A 21660-nucleotide genomic window follows, 5' to 3' on the forward strand; every position below is an offset into this window, starting at 1 on the left:
TGTCAGGAACTTTTCCAATGTTTTGTAATTTCCTCAGAAAGTCAGTGGTATCTCGGAGATAGCTGGGAGTGTTGGTGGCATAGGGTTTGGAGGAGGGAGTCCACATAACTGGATAGTCCGGTGGTATTAGGCGAGCTTTTGTGGGACAGACCCACTTTTTCAGACCATAGCCATACCAGAACAGACTCAATATTTAAGGCAGAACCAATAAATTCTGTTATGGAATAAATTATCTTATGTGCACCACTGATAGAAACATATGCAGGTAGCTGTGGGCACTCAGCTAATCATCTAGGTGGCACCTGAATCTTTTCTGGGCATCCACCCCAGCACTTAGCTTACTAGGGAACACTGCTGGCAACTCTAGATGTCTTTTACTGCAGCTTTCTGTATACTTGAGTGATAGATTCTGAACATACTTAACTAATTAAACAAGCCATAAGGCTTAGCTTAGCTAAACATTTTTTCTGACTACATTCAACACACACTTTGGGACTTTCCTTGTGAAATTACACTTGTACTAACTGGCATAGAGAGAATCTTGAAGAATAATGTCGTGCAAATAATGCATTGCATTTTGTAAGTAACTAACCAGTTCACCCACTTAGCCATATCCACATCTTTTCCCGATAAGCAGCTTTCCTTCTGTTGTGTCATTCTTGCAGCTAGGCCCGGCATCAACTTCTTGCACTTCTTACACTTGTCACGTGTTGCCTTTTTATCCTGGGAACAAATTTCTTCAAAATATTTCCAGATGGGGTCTCTTACCTCTAGAAGCCCTGATGGTTTTTCTATGGCAAAAATATGGGGAAATATAAGAAACTTTGCATTCTGATAATGTCTTCCCTTTTTCTTTCTAGTCCACCCTTACTGTTCCTTTCTTTGTTGCCTCCATCCTTTCACATATTGTCTCTCTGACTTTAAGACAATATCTTAATTAACTTCTCTGTCTTGCTTGGCTAAAGTCCATCACTACAAAAGCACAGAACAAAAATAGTCCCATGCAGCTTTTGTTTGTCTTTGCACATGTTACTTTTTAGACAGCTGAGAAACACAAGTTGAAAGCCCAAGAAGGAAGAGCTAATAGGCTGGACAGACTAGAACCATTAATTCATTTTTATGAGACTATATAAATTTGTGTGTATCATGTTTGTGATGAGATTTAATTGTAACTTATTTGTAAATGAGAATTGTACTATTGGTGATTTTAAAATTAAAAATCCTGGTTTAAATAAAAAAATTTGAAGTATTTTCATTTTTTTAAAAACATCATAGATTTTTATTCACCCTGGTAATATGCAGAGAGTGAATATAGGGGTGAATCTGGCTGGTGCATGTAGTCCACACTGCCTTTAAGTTGTACCAAATGGTTGAGGGGAGCCTAGACTGTAATTCAAGCAGTTTAGCATGTGTTAAAGGCAGTGGACTTGATCTACACTAGACTTTTAAGTCATATGTACTAAATTCATGCCTTTAAATGCTAGTTTGGACCACAGAGTGCTGAATTGCCATCCTCATTCAAATCCCTTCTTAAAATACACTTCCATTGTGTGTTTTGGTGGTAGTCTAGCATAGTTGTGAATCTCTTCTATGTAGAAGAGGATTAAAAACAGAAACAATTACACCTTAATTCAAGCTACTATGGCTGCACTTTATCTTTTAAACTCATCCCATTGGGGGAAAGGACTGCCTTTGTACTGTGCTTGCGGCAAGCAGTAAATAACAAATCTCTCGGCAGAGTTGTAAAGATCGCTTCATGTTGTAATTAAAACTATGTGACACAGAAATGATTCCATCTTGGTTCAGATAGTTAGAATGACTGTCTGTAGGATGCATAGTTCAGAGCAAAATGGTTTTATACTGGAATATCTGCAGGATTCTTTTTCAAAAATGTAAAAAAGTAAAGCTATGTATTCTCATGAAAAGCATAATCTCTGAGTAGAATGCTAGTTTTACTTTAATGTCTCAGGCTATGTTCTATAAAAGCTTCTAATGCTAACAAGTTCTCTCATCTGTGTGTAATGGTTTCTAGGCATATTGATGGGCAGATTGGCCTGTATGTATGTATAACATGAAAGTTGCAGGTTAATGAAGGAAAAGCATGACTATTGAATGGGAATTCAACTCTCTGGCTGAGGGTTTCACTGTATAGTTTAATGTCAAATTTTGGTTTACAGCTCCATACATTATTTGGCAATTTGCTAAAAGTAAGTTCTTCACATCTGAACACACCTTCAATTTATCTTGCTTTTACACTTCACTCCTTCTAATCAAGGCTGACAACTGGATGGGATTCTCTTTGGTGACTGTCAGACAACTTATTTTGTTATTACAAGGAGCCATGAATGTGTATATTTTCCAAAAGGATCAGCATGCTTCCTGTTGCACTATCCCAGTGGCTGCTGACCCAAAATTCTGATAGGAGTTGTCTGACATGACTATGTGGAACACTACAGTGAGACCATCTCCATGCATACTGGAGCATGAGGAGATGGTTAGCTGTCGTCATTGTTAGATGTTTAGAAATGTTCATATTTTGCTCATGAGCTTTCTGACAAATTTTGTTAAAACTGAGAGGTTCAACTATAAAATAATTGTTCACAAAGTGCATACGTGTTGTGAAATAAACGTAAGGTTATATTTTCTATTAGTGGCTTGTAAAAATTCAGTTGTAGTTCCAACAATGTATAGCAGTTATCCACAGCTGACCATATCATATGATTTTGTGTAGGAGCACATTGGTTTCTTGTTAAGATTGTGGTCCCTTTTTTTAGTAAGAAATGTACATGTTCCCTGCATTTGTGCTTCTGCGCATAACTTTGATGGAAAATTTTAAGGAGAAAAATTTCAATCTTTCATATTTTGTCCCTTGGACCTTTTTGCTTAGGCTTTGGATTAGGGATGTTAGTAGTTAACCAGTTAACCAATAAACCTCACTCTAGAAATGAGGCTTACTGGTTATGGTTAACTGTCTTGTAGGCAGAGGGCTGCTCCAGTCCCTTGGAGCCTACTGTGGACATGGGGCACTTCAGCCTGGGTTGTACTTTCCCTTCCTTCCTCTAGCCACTGGCCTCACACATATTTAATTGGTTAAACTTGATATTTAATGGGTTAACTAATTAAATGGGATTTACATCCCTACTTTGGATACACCAGTAAATTCACTGGTGTAGTTATACTGGAATGAAGTCTAAAAGAAGAGTATCCATTTGGGAAGTTTATATGGATATAATTGTACTGGTAAATTTCTCCATACACACAAGCTTTTATGGAAAGGTCAAGTCATGCATTAGGTTTCAGCCTTGTCTTTAACTTTCAGCCATAGTGAAAACTTAAAAAGAACTCCAGCTTTCCTTAGTAAGAGAATCATCACCCTGGATTCTGGGTATGTTTTTCATAGGTTAAAATGATGCCAAATAGATCTTCCCCAGAATGTGAAACTATATATAGAATCATAGGGTTGGAAGGGACCTCTGGAGGTCATCTAGTCCAGCCCCCTGCTTCAAGCAGGATCAACCTCAACTAAGACATCCCAGCCAGGACCTCGTCAAGCCGAGACTTAAAAACCTCTAGGGATGGACACTCCACCGCCTGTCTATACCTTTTGACCCTCCATAACGGCCCACCTTGGCAGACTCAAAACACAGGCACTGAAAAGCCAGAGTGTTAGAAGATTGCCAAATATACTTGATGGGAAGCATGAACAAAATTTGTCTTCCGTTCTTACTCTAAACATGGCCAAATTTAGACTGAGGTGTGTCTGACAGAATTGAATTACAACTGCCCTTTGATCTCACCAGCATCACTCTTGCAACACATAGGCCATGTCTACACTAAGCCCTTCCTTTCGGAAGCAGCATGGTAATAAGCGAGTTGGGAAGATGCTAATGAGACACTGCCATGAATATGCAGTGCCTTATTAGCATAATGGTGGCTGTGCATGATTCAAAAGTGCTGCTTTTGAATCGCACGCCACCTGTGTTGATGGGGGACATTTGGAAGGCTAGGGGGCTTTCTAGGGCTTTCAAAGTCTGGCAGGTCCTTGCGAAAGGCCCCCATCTACGTGGGTGGCACGCAAGTCGAAAGCAGCACTTTAGAATCGCGTTGGGTTGCCACTATGCTAATGAGGCACTGCATATTCATGGCAGTAGCCATTAGCATCTTCCCAACTCACTCATTACCATGCCCCTTCTGAAAGGAAGAGGCTAGTGTAGATGTAGCCAATAAGAGCATGTGTAAGGGGACAGTTGTTAGTGAAACCAGTTCTGAGATAAGAGCCAGATCAGTGGCGCTCCATCTTGCAGACTGCTTTGCCCTTTCAAGAGTCAGATTTGTCTTTCACCGTACGACTACTTGCTTACAAAATCGGACATACAAATAAAAAAAAGTCTGTTACTGAAAATTTGTTTTCTCATTTCTACACTATAATCGATAAATTAATTGGGCTATAAATATCTCACTTACATTTCAGTTTATGTAGAGCAGTTTAAACAAGTGTGAAATTTTAGTTTGTACTGACTTCTCTAGTGCTTTTTATGTAGTCTGTAGTAAGATTCAGGAGATACCTAGATGAGTTGTCACAGCAATGAAGGGTCCTGTGGCACCTTAGAGGCTAACAGAAAAGTTTTGAGCATGAGCTTTCGTGAGCAAGCAAAGACTCAGACACGAAAGCTCATGCTCAAAACTTTTCTGTTAGCCTCTAAGGTGCCACAGGACCCTTCGTTGCTGTTACAGATCCAGACTAACACGGCTACCCCTCTGATACTAGATGAGTTGATGTACCTCTGGAACACCTCTGCAGACTCTCAGGACTATGTGTACCCCTGGCTGAGAACTATGGGAATCTTTAGATGCCCACCTGACCCCTCAGATTTACCCAGAAAGTGAATTGACAGCCCATGTGGAATACAGAGTTCAGTTGTAATCCAGATTCCCACTACATTTTTCCATCCAGAGGTGGAATAAAGTTTGTTGAGTGCCCCAAGGCTTGTGTAGATGGGCACCATCAGTAAAAACACACACTGCTGTCTGTGGGCGCTCTGCTAATTAGTGGGGCAGCACCTGAGTCTCTTCTGGGCATCTGCTCAAGTGCTCAGTTTACAGAGAACACTGGTTGTAATATACCCCCATCAGCATAATGTAGCTACGAGGTTGGCAGCTGCCTTTTGCACCACCTGAAACTTTCAAGTGACCTTCAGGATTCACCTTGGTTATAACTTGGTGTCATAACCTTGCTGTCCATAGGATGGTTTGGGGCAGCTGCCTCAGGCCTTGTGCTTTTGGGGGAGGGGGTCACTCAAGGCCCAGGGTGGTCTGGGAGATTGCCAAGGGGCCTCGCACCTCCAGCAAGGGTTGAGCCTGCTCCCTGACTTACCACCCGCAGTGGGAGACCTGGGAAACTAAGCAACTCACCCCAGCTTGCTCTGCTCTGCTCTGCTCCCCTGGACAAAATGGCTGGGAGCCCAGCTTAGGGGAGCATGGACGGGCTGGGTCCCTTCACTTTCTGAGGCTGGGGTGAATGTGTGGGGAGGGATTGGAGGAATGTGACCCTAGTTGTTGGCACCAAGCCCCCTGGTAATCCCTTTGGTTGTGTTGTTTGGGGGAAAGGAGTGCAATGGGGAAGGAGAGGGTGGATCAGAGATGGGCTTGGGGGAAGGGTAGGGTTTGCCCCACACATGCATACTTACCCAGGATGGCCCTGCATGGTGCAGTATTGTAGCTTTCATGTAACAAAGATAACTGTGTCCAGTTTGCTGATTCAGACCAACACAGTCTCATGGCCTGTCCAAGATGACAGGTGTTTTTCACTTCTGTTGCAGTTGGGAGCAGAGGAGGGTCTAGCTAGAATGCTGGTCCTGAGAGCTGCTCCAAAAGGCAGGCAGGTGGTCTCAGGTGAGGGAAGCTGCAATCTTTTGGTGAGCTCCTCAAAGTATGGGGAGACATATCAGTGTGATCTGCTAAATCTTAAGCCACAGGACTTTTATTCATGAGATGTTAGAAAACTCATTCATATTCTACCAGGAGCTTACGAGAGCTTGATGTAGAGCTCATTGTCTTTGGCATGTTGATGGTGTACTTCGTATCGTCTCACCATTTTTTCCAACAGTTTCACAAAGATATTGAAAAAGCAGTTTGTAACGAAGCCCTGTGGCAGTCACTAAAGGAGTAAAATCACTTCCATCAAACTGCAAATACACTGAGGCTTATTTCAGAGATCCATTTTATAATAAGAAGCTGGTCTGTAATTAAAGCCTTTGGAAAGTCTCAAAAAGTAATTTAACAGTCAGCTACTGGCGGGTGCACTTTGAAACCCTTCTGTCTGTTGTCTGACAGGCAAGTCAGATTTCTGCTGCCCACAGGACTGTTCTACAAGAATCCCCTTGGATCTCTCACCACAACATCGTGTGTGAACAAAAGTGCCAGTGTGAAAGTTATTGCCTGATGCAAAGCGAACACAACTGTTTACTGTGCGGGGTTGAAAACATGAAGAGGATATTAAACTCCAGATGTTGTTGACATTACGCAAAGGATAAGAAACAGAGGAGATGTTCCATGTCTGGTAGCAAAGCTGAGTGAAAACATATTTCTTACTTAAAGCAGTTGTAGTCAAAACTACAAGGAGCTTGAACAAGCTGAATTTTAAAAAGTAGACTGTGTTGCAAACATGCAGCTGCCAAGAATGTGTACTCAGTGCCAGAACTTTCAACCAATTAAGTCCTACACTGACCTTTTGTGCAAAGTCAGAATTCGTCATTGCCAGTTACCTATTCACTAATGACACAGGGAGCCAATAGATAAGGGATTGGGGTGGAGTGAGATAGCGAAATAAGCGAATTAGAACACCGTAAGCAGGGTTATCCTTGAGAGGAAATGTATAAAAGTGGCCCACCCTCCTTGGCAATTCCACTATATTAACTTAATTTTTAAAAGGGACCATGGTGGAGACACTGTGTCAGTCAGATAATCACAGTGTTGGTTTGTCTGTTCCTTTCTCTCTGCACCTGTTGGCCTAAGGTAATTTTCTCCGAGTCCTGCTTGTTTCACTTGATCCCTGTGCTGAAAGGGTCTTTACAAAATATAATATTAGTTGGAAGCCTGCAGGACTCTGTAACAGCCACAGCAAATATCACAGCTAATCAGAAAATTGTGCTGTATCTTAGTAAACAAACATGGCCTGTGTAATGGAGATTCTTCATCATCATCATCATCATAATCAGTAACCGTGGGTTCAGCACCCATTGGTGTCTGGTGCCTCTCTCACTGTTTCCTTCCATCTTTCCCTGTCCAGTGCAGAGTGGCTTAGTTTCTGTAGATTAGCTCCGCACCAACCTACTATACCATCTACCCATTCTCTGTGGGGTCTGCCTCTCCTGTTCAAACTGTCCATTATGCCGAATACCAGGGTCTTGATTTTTCATTCATCATTCATTCTGCAAATATGCCCAAATAGTTGTAACTTCTGTTTTATAACCTGCAGCAGGTTCTCTTTCGGCTGTATCTTCCTATATAATTCCTCACTGATGACCTTCTGCATCCATCCTATTCTCAGAATCTTTCTATAACAACTCCTTTCGAACACCAATATTCTTCTTTTCGAATCTTTCGTTATCACCCATGTCCAACATCCATACAAAATGCTGCTGAATACACACGTTTTCAAGATGTGCGGCTTCGTTCTTAAGCTAATTGCTTTGGTTTTCCAGATCTTATCCATCGCCTTCAAACTCGCTCTTGCTTTCGCTATTCTAGTTGCTATTTCCTTCTTATGGTCTAGATCATATGTTATGTTGCTCCCCAGATATGTGAACTTATTTACATTTTCTAATTCAATACCATTGACACTGGTCTTCCTTCCTATCTTATCTCCAATACCGTTGTTTTTGTTTTATCGATGTTCATAATCAGTCCATACCGCTTCCGTTCTTCATCTAACACCGTTTTCGCTAGCTTCTCCTCATCTTCCTCAATGATAACTATATGGAGATTCTTGCCTTTGTGAATTCCAGGTGGACTATCACAATTTCCTAGTTGAGGCACCTTCAACACTTCATTTATTTAAAACAAAATAACTTCAGTGCTGAATGCAACATCATGCCTCATCAGTTACACAAACTGTGGGGTGTGTGTGACCACTGTGCTTCCCATAGAACATTATAAAGTCAAATTGAAGATCTCTTAATTTTCAGGGCTCTGAATGGATTTAGTCCTGCATTTAATAGAACCCAAGTTCAGAAGGGACCTTTGTAATGATGTAGTCTGTCCTCCTATATAACACAGGCCCGATAACTTTCCAAAAATAATTCCTAAAGCAGAGCTTTTCAGAAAAATATCCAGTTTTGATTCAATAATTGTAGTGATGGAGAATCCTCCATAACTCTTAAGAAATTGTTCCAATGGTGAATTTATGCCTTATTTCCAATCTGTTTGTCAAGCGTCAATATCCAGGTATTAGTTTACGTGATATCTAAGTTAAAAGTAGAATAGTGAGGTGACTATTGCGATGCCTCACTCTGTTCTCATTGCTGGGAGGGGAAAGTCCCAGCCAGGTAACCAACCTTGTCTTCAGTGGCTATAGGGTGGAGGAGGAAAGGAGTCCAAAAGGCCTTGTGAGTGGCCTAGTAATCAGTGTTTTGGATTTGCTGAAGGCAGATCTTGACAGTGTGCTGACAATTGTTAACCATCTCGCTCTCTCCAGTCAGTATAATTTAGCCTAGCATTCCATTTTCAACTGTGGTAGAAATTACCAGGCCAGTCACAAAAGGTTGCAGTTTGGTCACCAAATGCTTTCACTCATATTCATTGCGTGCTTGCCTGTCTCCCGTACACATCGTGTGAGTTCCTTTGAACATCACTGCCTTGTGGCTGATTCGGTGATTGTTTTACTCACTAAATGAATTGTCTGGAAAAGAGCTGTGCAGTAGCTGATTGAACAATCTGAATTACTAGTGGCCTTTGGTGCTACCTCTGATTTAATGGATTAATCTTTTTTTACGGTTATTATCTGTTTCTCGAAAAATTGTTAAATATCTTATGGAAAACACTGGAGATAGTAACAGAGAGTAAGCCGTGCTAGTCTATACACTATCAAAACAAAAAGCAGTCAAGTAGCACTTTAAAGACTAGCAAAACAGTTTATTAGGTGAGCTTTCGTGGGATAGACCCACTTCTTCAGACCATATCCAGACCAGACCAGACTCAATATTTAAGACACAGAGATCCTGCTCCTGCTCCTCTACCAACATCATATATGCCATCATGTGTCAACAATGCCCAGATGCTTTGTATATTGGACAGACTTCTAACTCCCTTAGACAAAGGGTCAACGGGCACAAAACAGACATCAAAACACTCCAGATCCACAAGCCAGTTAGTCAACATTTTAATGGAATGGGCCATTCTGTCAATGACCTCAAGGTATGTGTGTTACTGAAAAGAAATTATCGCTCCTTTGTAGAAAGGGAAGCGGACGAGTTGACATTTATATTCAAATTCGGAACATTAACACATGGTTTAAATCGGGATGTGAACTTTCTGAGTCACTATAGGGGCTCGTCTGCATACTTAACTCAATCTAATTCTTGATCTTCCCCCCTCACCCCTCCACTCTCTGATTTGCTCACCTTGATTATCTTTTTCTGATTTGTCCTCCTTGCTTACTGTTTTTGGTTCTCTGTGTCTTAAATATTGAGTCTGGTCTGGTCTGGATATGGTCTGAAGAAGTGGGTCTGTCCCACGAAAGCTCACCTAATAAACTGTTTTGCTAGTCTTTAAAGTGCTACTTGACTGCTTTTTGTTTTGATACTGGAGATAGTAGTTGAACTCTTCCCCTAACTGTTACATTCTTGCCAGTTTTGTGACTCAGCTTTTATTCTGAATGCAAAAGCTTCCGTCTCATTTTTGTAAAATATAAATCTCACCTCTACCTATGTGGGAAGAAAATATTGTGCTGTGATCTGATGGTGAAGCAGCACTGGTTTCTACACAACAAGATTTTTTTTTTAAAAAAAAGAGTGGATTGTATCATTATACCTTCTTGGCATACGTGTTACTACTTAAATACATCCAGGAATGGCTTAAAAAAGAGCTCTCATCCCCATGAATATTTTTCTGAGATGTCCAGATTTTTATAGTTATAAATGAGGTTTCAATTATGTAACGTGAAGGCAAGAAGCGGATTTTTAGTTAGTGTTTTGGCAGGGACAGAAAGCAAAGCATGTGCTGTTGTGTTTGATCACTCTTCATTGCTCATGTCTGCCTATCGCTTCAAAATCAGAGTGCTCACCTGTGTTCTCCAGGCTTCTCTCTCTGTGCAAGGTCTTGGGAGCAGAAGTGTCAGCAGTGTACTATGAGGGAATGCACACGCAAAGTGGGTTTCAGCATGAATTATCTCACAAGCTGTTTTGGATTCCAGTTCAGTTTTCATTCATAAAATGATCATTAGTTATAGCAATCTTCTGAGGGGGTAGACCAAAAAGTTAAGTTTTTTTTATCAAAAAACAAAACAAATCTCTCTCTCTCTCTCTCTCTCTGTGTATATATATATATATATATATATATATATATATATATATATATATATATGTAGATACATATATTTTGAACCAGACTGAGTGAAAAACCTCAAGTAAATTTTAAATTATGGAAAGAGAATAGATTTAAAGCCTTTATCTCTAATAATCCTCTTGATTGGCAAAAAAAAAAAAAGTGTGTACAAGTGTGTAGCATTGAAGTCAATGACAGAAGGCTAACATGCATTTTTTTAGCGCTGGGTGAGAGCCAAGGCTGCTTTCATACATTTTGATGAAAAGTGAAATAGTTAACCATGTGGACATTTAACGTTTCACCATTGGCATTTGAGTTAGCATCCACTGAAATGACAGGAGAAAGTCACATCTGAGAACTACTGCTTTCAAGCTATCTGTAAAATCGGGCAGATATTACTCCATTGCATTGCCATTTTGGAAGTTTTATTAAACTGCATAATAGAACAAAAAAGCACTCTTCTAGTACTGTAAAGACTAATGACATAATTTATTAGGTGATGAGCTTTCATGGGACAGAGCCACTTCTTAAGATCTAGAAAATTCTGAAGTGGGTCGGCCCCACGAAAGTTCATCACATCATAAATTGTTTTGTTAGTCTTTGAAGTGCTGCAGGACTGCTTGTTCTGTGAAGGTACAGACTAACACAACTACCTCTCTATCACTACTCACCCTTCATAATAGAGACGTTTTTGTAATGAAAGCTGATGCAGTTGAGAACAATTCTCCTGCACCTCTTGCTGCTGGCTCGTCTTTCACACATTCACCTTCTATCAAGCACCACACTTTGGTTCAATTAGAGACGAGTTTCTTATCTGTCTTCAGGTTAATAATCTATATAGAATAGAAGCGGGTGAAGCTTCTGATGTTAGGCACACCGTCAGTACGTGGGAATAACCCTACTGCTCATGCTATCAGGGAAGATTTACCATTTGGGAAGCATTTCAAACACTTTGCCTTAAAGCTGCCAGATAGTATGGGAAATGAGAAACATTCAGGTGAGACTAGAAGTATATGCATCTATATTACATTTGTATCACAGGGTCTATACATCATCATTATATGTCATAACAAATGTTTCAAACCCCAAAATGTTTGGGAGCTTTTTGTTTTTAGTTACTGATGGGACTCTGGAAATCTGTGTAATATTTCTAGGAAATTGCATCATCTTGTGATGTCGTTGTTGTTGTTATTATTTCTAGTGTGTGTGTTTTTTGAAAATGTAAGCATTTCAATACTTAAAATTATTATAGTTTGGCAGATTTACTGCCCTTGTGTTCTCATAGATCTTTGGCTCCATCAATGATAACCTGAAGGCTGCTTGTGTGTGTATTTAATGATGTGGGTCCAATAATGGCAGCACACCTCGCGAGGTTCCCCAAAGACCACAGGCCAGATAAGGATCAAAGGCACCTGGCCATGGTTTATTGCCAAACAAGGTACAAATAACAGTAGTCACATGTATTTTACTGATTCACTGCGCAGATGTACCTGCAGCAATGGACTGACACAATCCGTGGGAATTCCACAGCCCCCCAGGTCAGACAAAGATGGTCCCTTCAAGGCACAACGTTCTATACACACAAAAACAAAGCACATCTCGCTGCTGGTATATAAAGTTGTCACCCTCTGACACTGTCAGGTTACCACCCTCTGACACTAATTGGGTACCACCCACCACCCTGTACCGCATGGTTTGATTAGATCATCTCTTATCCATCATGGTGTCATTTTAGACCCTATCCTGTACCTCGGTCTGTATCTGAGGAGTGGGTACCAAGATCTTTTTTAATGAGCTGGTGGTACCTTGTGCTTCCAACTTGTACCAATTATAGTTCTGCACCTGGGCCGATGAGCAATTAGTATTTTGCACTCTCAGCCCTGTTGGTGCCAAGTTCCATTCTCGGAGGCCTGTCTGTTGCTCACAGCTTAGCTTTGCTTTTAGCCATGTTTTATCCATTATTGCTAGGCCTTAGGCCTCAAACCAGGCCTATGCTGTATGGGCTTATGCCTTCTTCTTACTACAGTTAGTTTCTAGACTCTGTAGTTATAAAGATGAAGAAAACTTTCTGAATTTGGCCTGACACAGGGCTGCATCCACCTTTTACAATTATCTTTTGAGAACTGGGACCTGTCCAGTTCCTTTCATGGAGTGTTTTACTCTGAAACATAATGGCAATTTAACTGTCAACAATAACAGTCATGCTTCTGGTCACTTAATATAGTGCTTCTCAAACTTCATATTGTTGTGAATGTCTTGGCTGAAATCCTGTTTTCAATACCTTCCCTTTCAGCACCCTGCTCTCTCTCACTTTCTGCAGCCTTGGAAGCAATGTAGTGGTAAGGAAGTAAAATTGAGATATACTCAAGGCTTGTCTGTGTGGCGAAGCCAGTTATACAGGTATAGTTATGTAGATCTATTCCCCAGTGCCTTCTCCTGGCTGGGCTGATCTGATGGGGTTTGGTCCTGCCTTTGGCAGGGGGCTGGACTTGATGGCTTCTTAGGTCTCTTCCAGCTCTATTGGTCTATGATTCTATGACACATTTTGCAGTGCAGTTTGAGAGGAGTGGGAGCTTTAAATGCCTTCCTAAGTGACACGGGATGAAAAAAGTCATTCTTACATAAAAAAGAGCATTTATACAGTGGTTTATGACAATTACATCCATTCACATTTAAGAATACCAAACCATACCAAAACCTTTTGTGTATAGACAAGGCCTCAGTTTAATCCGTGTGGTTGTTTGCTCAATTTCCTGCAGACTTCATGCTTAATAGGATCCTTTCCCTGCTTTTGCCTGCAGCTTCAACTGTTATGACCTTTTCAGGTTAGTTAGAGGTTTGGTTTTGTCCTCCTCCTAGACTTGTTATTCTTCTATTTCTGGTGTCAATAGCAAATTTGATTGTAGTTGAATTTATATCAAAGAAACTTCTGATTTAGAAAGATACAAAGCATTTGCACCGGGTGTAGAAGAGGGGCTCTTATATTTGTTGTTGAGCAAAAAGTACCTTTCAGTGTCAGAATATTTTGTTAGAGACCTTTGGACTGAACTACAACAATGCCGAGGAAGTGTATTCACAGGTATCATAGCGTAAGGGCATGTCTGCAAGAGCAATTGTACAGTGGCACAGCTGTATCGATATACCTGTGCTGTAGTAAGAATGTTCATTCAGCTGCTGTATGTCAACAGGATAGAACTCCCCCACTGACATAATAAGATCACCTAGATGAGCAAGGCTGTGTTTTTTTCACACCCTTGAGCAGTGTAAGTTTTGCTTTCATAAAGGGTAGTCTAGACATGACCTTAGTCATCTTGGATGTAAAGTAGATGGCTGCCTAACTGCTGAGATGGAAACAAACTGGCTGACTTCTGTTTGATGGTTGTCAGCAGAAACTCCCAGCTGATACAAAAAGCAGTCAAGTAGCACTTTAAAGCCTAGCAAAATAGTTTATTAGGTGAGCTTTCGTGGGACGGACCCACTTCTTCAGACCAGAACAGACTCAATATTGAGTCTGTTCTGGTCTGGCCATGGTCTGAAGAAGTGGGTCTGTCCCACGAAAGCTAACCTAATAAACTATTTTGCTAGGCTTTAAAGTGCTACTTGACTGCTTTTTGTTTTGATAGTGTATAGACTAGCACGGCTTCCTCTCTGTTACTCTTCCCGGCTGATACGTTTGTCTGCCAGGGCTGGCTTCCTCTGAGGAGATACTGCACAAGATAGCATAGTAGGTTTGAAAGATACAAATGCAGTGTTCCTGAGCCTCGTGACTGCTGGGTGAGAGATGGAAGATTTCCAGGAGCTGGGAAATGTGAAAATCTGGAAAACTGGAAGGTGCTGCAGATGCTGAGGGAAGAAATTAAATGACAAAACTAAGCACAAATGTTCTCTTTCCTCCGTATTCACAAAAGACAAAACAAACAAACGAACAAAAACAAAATGCAGCAGCCACCACATGAAAAAAAGTTTTGGTTTAAACTGGACTAGAAATGCCCTTCACAGTCAATGTATTAGAACTTGTCTGTGTGGCTTGAATATATTTGTCTAATAAATAAATAAACCACAGTGTTCTGGAACCCAGTGTTATTGGCTTTAAAGAGCTCTGTCCCCCAATATAATAATAATAATGTCAACGCCAACTCTAATACAGCACTCAGATCAGATCTCAAACACTTTGAGAAAGAGAGTGTCATCCATAGGCAGATAGTGAGCTCTGCTTTATTAGTTGAAGCGAATAATAGTTTTCTGTATGAAATACGTATATACATGCATGCACACTTAATAAAAGGCAAGAAAAATCAAGAACAAAAAATTGAAAATAATATCAGTGAGAGCAAGAAACCATAAACGGCTACCAAATGTAGACAGAGTTCATCTGGAAGGAATTGGAGAGTGGAGAAATAATTTTGTGAATGAATGATTCTTCCGCTAACACAACCAATCGTTATTTGGGACAGTCTCAGAAACACCAGATCAAGACCAGCTCTTGGGCACGTGTTTTGTTGGCATAGCTATTATTGGTCAAGCATGTAAGGGGAAAATACCTGATCAACATAGCTATGGCAGCAAAAACCCCCCACTATCAATGCAATTGTGCCAATAGAAGAGTCTGCTATCCACAGCCAGCTAGCATCAGTCTGGAAAGTGGTGTTACGGACCCATCACTAAAACACCTCCTCGTTGGCATAAGAAGGGTCAACCCCAGGAGGCTCACCCAGGATTTCTATATTGGCAAAGTGTAGTGTAGTGTAGAAAAGGCCTGTTAATGTATACTGGGAACTGAACTAGAATGACAATAACTATATCTAATGTACACATGTAACTTTGCGTAGTTACCAGAGGGGTGCTAATGTCAGTCATTTAATTGTACAGTTAGGCCGTGACTAATACTACCTCTCCGTTTTGGAAGGGGCATGTAAATTATGGCCATTCAAAACTGCAGATGAGGCGCTGATATGAATACTGATAAATTGGGAAGAAGGGAGCTTTTGAAACCGGGGCACCCATTCGAAGGAACCCTGGCTATCCGGCTATTTTTATTTTGAAATCAGCACTTTTGACGGGCTGGGTGGCTGCCATTATGCAGAGGAGGCACTGAGCATTCATATTGGTGTCTCATTTGCATTTTGAACAGCCATAATTTACATGCCCCTTCCGAAAGGGAGGGATAGTGTAGCCATGGCCTTACTGTTTCAAAAATGCAGTGATTATAATTTCATAGTCCAATGAAATGTGCCCAAAAGAGCCAGAAAAGTGCCTCTTGCAACCTGTTCAATACATATTTGTAGCCCATGTGCCAGCCTCAGGGCCATTCAGGTAGTATGTATTTTGAGGAAGTGATAATGTAACAGAGAGGTACATATGTGGCCTACAATGGTGAATTGGTTGAGATCCATAGAGGCAGAGCATTGTGTCAAATTGCTTCAAGCGAAATTGACTACAACCATCCGTTATCTTTTTAATATTAACCATACAATCTTTGAAGACTACATTCCCCAGCATGCAATATTGCTTTGTGATTCAAACATCCTGATTGAAATGGAGCATTGTAATCAATAACGACGACACGCCTCCAGAGGCCATGTCACTATGCTAAAGAATGACATGGAAGTCTTTTGATCTGCTAAGTTATGCTTTGGTCATCCTTGTTCCAATGTCAACTCTAAGTTGATAAACATTTTTAAAATGAAGAGCGCATTTAATGTTGCATTGATCTGTAAAATAAAGTCACTGGATATTGCTATAAGAGGCAGTGTAACTAAATGGGGAAAGGTCAGGTCCATCAAGGCTATTCATTTTTAATTAGGACTATGTAAAAAAAAAAAAAACAAAACAAAAAAACTGCTAGCTTTGAAAACTCAAAAAAAAATTTTGAGTGAAATGAAACAGTTTCACATCAAAACAAATATTTCTTTGGATACTGAGTTTTTAATTTTAATTTTTAAAATAAAGATAATTTTAGAAAAGGTTTTTGACACAAAAAGTTGAAACATGTCTATTTTGGTAATCTTGGAACAAAATGCTTTATACCTTTTCAGATTTTAGGTTTGGTTTTCTTTGCGGGAGCAAGTACTGAAACAATTCACCAAAATCCGTAAAAATTTCATGACTATTTTGGTCAACCCAAATCTGCACCTATTTTCAAATTTTTTTTCCAGTCAAAAAAATGTGCCCACCTCTACTTCAAAATTTTTTCACAAGTTTTCCTTCCCTGTTGAAGTAGGACAGTGACAAATAGGTTCCTCCATCAGAAGATCAGGCTGTTTACAATTTGCTCCTGTGTTCTCTTGATATCTTGCTCTGTTTTAACTCTGGGAGGTATTTGAATTGCTGCTGTTTATTGAGGCTGTTATTTAACAATCTATCTCATAAACAGAGCTGGGAAATAGCTTGCTCTGTTGGTCTTTGATTATTACAGGTAGGGTAGTGATTTTGAAGGTGACTTAGTAATAAGTATAATCTTAATAGCCTGATGCAGTGGATCCCATAGTTGCAGTTTTGCTATTGTGCAGAATTGAGTTCCTCTACAGCAGTGTTTCCCAATTTTATTTGGCCATGGAACCCTGTTAAACTTGAAATATTTTTTTGAAATCCCATTCCCAAATTCTGTCCCCCCTCAACCCCCAAATCTGCCCCCCATCTCCAGGCTTCACCCACCTCAGCTCCCAAATCCACCCTCCCACCCTCAAGTTTTATCCCCCATCCCGCAAACTTGCCCCTCTATCTCTTGGCTGAACCACCCTGGGCCTCAAACCCAGTCCCCCTCTTTCCAGGCTTAACCCCTCTGAGCCCCAAACCTGCCTCCCCCCCACATCCCCAGGGTTAACCTGCCTCAGCCCCAAACTGGCCCCCGGGACTAACCCATCCGTGGGTGCTGTCAGAAAGAAGGCTGGTGTGGACATGTTCCGTTGGCAGGGGTGAGCCAAGCCACATGCCCTGGAGGGGTGTGGCTGGTCGGGTAGTGGGAAGGTGAGGGGCTCTCTGCAGCTCCCTGCTGCTAATAAAATAATGAAACTAAATTCAGTTGCTTTAACGGCCAGATTCCCTCCTCCTGCCCTGCCGGCTGTTAAACCAATTGAATTTAGTGCTACTGTTTCAGCAGCAGCAGGGCAGGGAGCTGCAGAGGAGTCAGCTATTGGAATGGAATTTTCCTGTGGAACCCTTATTTTCACTCCGCAGAGCCCTGGGGCTCCACAGGCCGCCATTTGGGAAACGTTGCCCTGGAGCATATTTAGCTAGAAACTGCAACTTTGGTCTGATCTATGCTTAAAAGTTAGGTCAACTTAGCTGTGCTGCTAACAAGCATAGATGCAGACATAGTTACTGTTGTTGAAGGAGGTGGAGGGTTTGGCAGCTTTCGATCAAAAATCACAAAATGCTTCTCACGTGATAAATTTTCCCTGAGTGCATGGGTGGTGGTGGGGCTATTCCTATAAAGTTCCTCATATCAGATAGTTAAACAAATTCTGTTCCATATAGGCTGTTTTACTGCTGTTATCACCTTAGTATCTGAGCTACTTCCGGAAGCACATTAAGTGACGTAACTAATGTCTGTTGTGTGTGGTTTGTTCTGTTCAGAGAAGCTTATGCAGACTATGTCAGACGTGAAACTTAAGTGTTGTGGTTCCCATGTCTCTGTTCTAACCACTAGACTATGCTCCCTTCCTCCTGCAGGCTAAGCAAGCAACACAAACACACACGTGAGCCATGTGATCAAATCAAGCACTTGAATGCCGCTGTGACCAAACCCTTCTTCCCACCCCAGTCCAGAAATAAGGTCTCTGTTTTTAGACTGTTTGACTCTCTGACCAGCTGTGATATAAATCAGAATAACCCTAACCTTCAGAAGCTTCCTTGTGTCATACTGCACTGTCACTGTATGATTTATTATGGGGGTAAATTTTTAGTTATACTTGTCACTTTCCTGCTGCTTCTTCGTGAGCTCAGAGCACATCACAGAGAGCTGATGGAGCCATGACCTTTTTTTTTTTTCTTTTTAATGACGTTGTTGTTGCGTGTGGCGCGTGTAGTATAGCAGATTGGTGCCTAGCAATGGTTGTGTAATCTCCTGGACATCAGAAAAGTATGTAATAAAAGGTGGTGGGGGAGAAATCTGCCATGAACATTCATGGAAAGAAAAATGACCCTAAGTAGCTTGTGGAGTTCAGGCCCTTCCAGCAGTGTTGGAAGACCTCTTCCTTTCCTTTGCCCTAGTAAATAAATTAGAATAAGATTGTCATGGGAGACCACGGAATTATGGATTCTGTGACTCTAACACATCGGTGACACTTTCCAGTTCAGCTCTGGGGTGTCAGGGCTAGAGGGGCCAGTCGTCAGGGATCCTGCAGCCCCAAGGCCCTGAAACCATCAGCTGTCTCAGGTGGCCGGTGCTGGACACTCCCCAACCCCTGCAGTAGGGCTCAGTCTTTCTGCCCTAGAGCCCAGCAAACCCACGGATATTTGCGGATATGGATGCGGACATGCATGGCTCGTTTTTGCAGATACAGATGTCGATACAAATTTTATGTCCAGAACCCTGCACATTTGCAGATATCTGTGGGTATCTGCACCTGCGGCTATGGATGCAGATGCCAATAAAGATTTTATATCCGTGCAGGGCTCTACTTATCCCACCCAGCTTGGTCTTGAGTCAGCTCCTAATCCCCATTATTTTTAGTAAAAGCCACAGACTTCCGTGAATTTTTGTGTACTAACTGTGACCTGTCTATGACTTTTTACTAAAAATAACTGACAACATCTGACCCTTACACGTGAGTTATCACTCCCTCACCTAAAATGTTGACCTGAGTTTTGACTTCATAGCTTCTGACTAGGTCCCAAGCTCTCAGATTGGGATCACAGAAATAATGACGCTTTTTAAGAACATGTGAGGTTGTCAAAACGTTGGGAAACTGATTGTTAGATTTGATGATGTATTGTGTGTGGAAGGTTGGTTGATCTGTCTGTAGTTGCAACTCTTGGGTTTAAATGTCTCTTGTGTCTACATATCAGAGCAAAGCAAATGCTAGCACCTGTAGGCTTTTGAATCTTTGCCTTAAATCTCCAAGGGGTTTAAATGTGGATGCTGTTTTCCTGCTCTTTTCATTTACTCATTGCGTTCAAGGTTACCTCAGCTGGGACTGACACCAGAATATGTACATATGATCTAAGTCAGAGATAGGCACATTATTTGACCTGAGGACCACATCTGGATAGAGAAATTGTATGGAGGGCCATGACTGTATGGGTGGGTCAGGGGTTGGGGCATGGGAAGGATTCAGAGCACGGGCTCCAGCTGAGTACCACTTACCTCAGGCAGCCCCTGTTCAGTGGCACAATGGGGCTGAGGCAGGTGCCTCCCTGCCCTGGCCGCATGCTGCTTCCTTGAGGCAAGCAGCTCTATGTGCTGCTCTTGCCTGCAGGCACAGCCCCCACGGCTTCCATTGGCCGTGGTTCCCCAATCCCAGCCAAATGGAACAGTGGGGATGGTGCCTGCTGATGAGGGCAGTGTGCAGAGCCCTTTGCTGTAGGGAGATGCCGGCTGCTTCTGGGACACATTGTACCATCACCTTTAAAACACTATTGCTCACCCACACCAGCATATTCTTCCCACTTTTCTTTGGCCATTGTTTCAACAAACTCATATTTAGGTCTTTACAAATCTATCAGTTTCATGGTCTTGCCCATTATACCAAGAATATCATAACTCAAAACATCTGACTCCAGACAATCCATTTACACATCCTTCACTAGCAGTACAGGTGGCATTCTTTTACCCACCCTTTGCAACTTCCCGTAGTATTAAGCAAGGGAGTAGTAACAGAGAGATAGCCGAGCTAGTCTATATACTATCAAAACAAAAAAGCAGTCCAGTAGCACTTTAAAGACTAACAAAACAATTTATTAGGTGATGAGCTTTCGTGGGACAGACCCACTTCTTCAGACCATAGCCATACCAGAACAGACTCAATGTTTAAGGCACAGAGAACCAAAAATAGTAATCAATTTTGACAAATCAGAAAAATATTATCAAGGTGAGCAAATCAGAGAGCAGAGGGGCAGAAGGGAGGGGGAGGAGTCACAAATTAGATAAAGGAAAGTTTGTAAAAGAGCCCCTGTAATGAGCTAGAAAATTGCCGTGGAGGAAAGTCTTTGGGATTCTCATCAGTTCCTCTGTTTTATTCTTCCTTTTTAGTAATTTAATGGGAAAAACTATCCAAGGAATTGTTTCCCACACCTGGGATGCATCATATGTTCCTTGAAGAAACAGGCACTATTAGAAAGTCAGAAGTGTGGAAAGAGATTTTAGACTTTGTTTTATGTGATTTATTTTTAAGAGCTTGTTTCCCATGTTCAGTATCCCTTGGCATAGACTGTCTTCGGTGATGGTAGAACTCATTTAAATGTCTCTTGTGCCTACATGTCAGAGCAAAGCAAACACTGGCACCTGTAGGCTTTTGAAACCAGGCTTTGACTAAAATCCCTGAAGGGGTTTAAATGTGGACCCTGTGTTCCTGCTCTTTACCCCATTTCTAGCTCCTCCCTTTGCCTCCCCCTTCCTTGAGTCTATTCCAACTACCTTGACTTCCTCTTCTTAAATGTCGTCCTGGAACTGCTGCCCTCTAGAGTCCACCCTCCTCATTTCATCTCTTCTGAAGGTCATCTACTTCCTGATCATTATAGGACCTTGCTGAGCTAGTGTTTTAAAGGTGTGATGGTAGCATGTGCCAGTGGACATATGCTAATGCTGTAGCTTAAATCCTAGTCTCAACAAGGCCTTGAAACATCATCTCGGTTCACACCATAGTTGGTTACTTCCAAATCTACCTCTCCTGAAATCTTTTCCTGCATGTTCTGACACCTACTCAAGTGCCACATGGTGGAAACTGAATAACATCTTTCTCTTATGCCCAACAATATGCAGGTTATTGCCAAATCCAGATAGCTCTTCATTTGCAGCCCCTTTCCACTAAACCTTTTCTTTTCCATGCTGACTGTTAAATCCCTTTTCTGAGCTTTGATTACTTCCTGCTTTGGCTACTGCAACCACATCTTTTCTTGTCTCCATGCTTCTTGTCTCAGTCTATTTAAAATGCTACTGGGGGAAACAAATGTTTCTCC

At 41.5% G+C, this 21660-nt stretch overlaps 1 protein-coding gene across 7 annotated transcripts in view; it reads left to right on the forward strand.

Annotated features, from left to right (window-relative positions):
* NRF1 (nuclear respiratory factor 1) overlaps window positions 1-21660 on the forward strand; it is a 151885-nt gene that overhangs the window by 13349 nt on the left and 116876 nt on the right. Inside the window, exon 1 of one of the 7 annotated variants that reach the window (XM_074975921.1) lies at window positions 18208-18316. The exons of the other annotated variants lie outside the window; for them this stretch is intronic. The gene's annotated coding sequence lies outside the window, so the exon portion shown is untranslated. Of the gene's footprint in view, window positions 1-18207; window positions 18317-21660 lie in introns of those variants that run through there. 7 annotated transcript variants of the gene reach the window in all.

This window comes from Carettochelys insculpta, chromosome 1 (genome assembly GCF_033958435.1).
Source record: "Carettochelys insculpta isolate YL-2023 chromosome 1, ASM3395843v1, whole genome shotgun sequence".
NCBI lineage: Eukaryota > Metazoa > Chordata > Testudines > Carettochelyidae > Carettochelys > Carettochelys insculpta.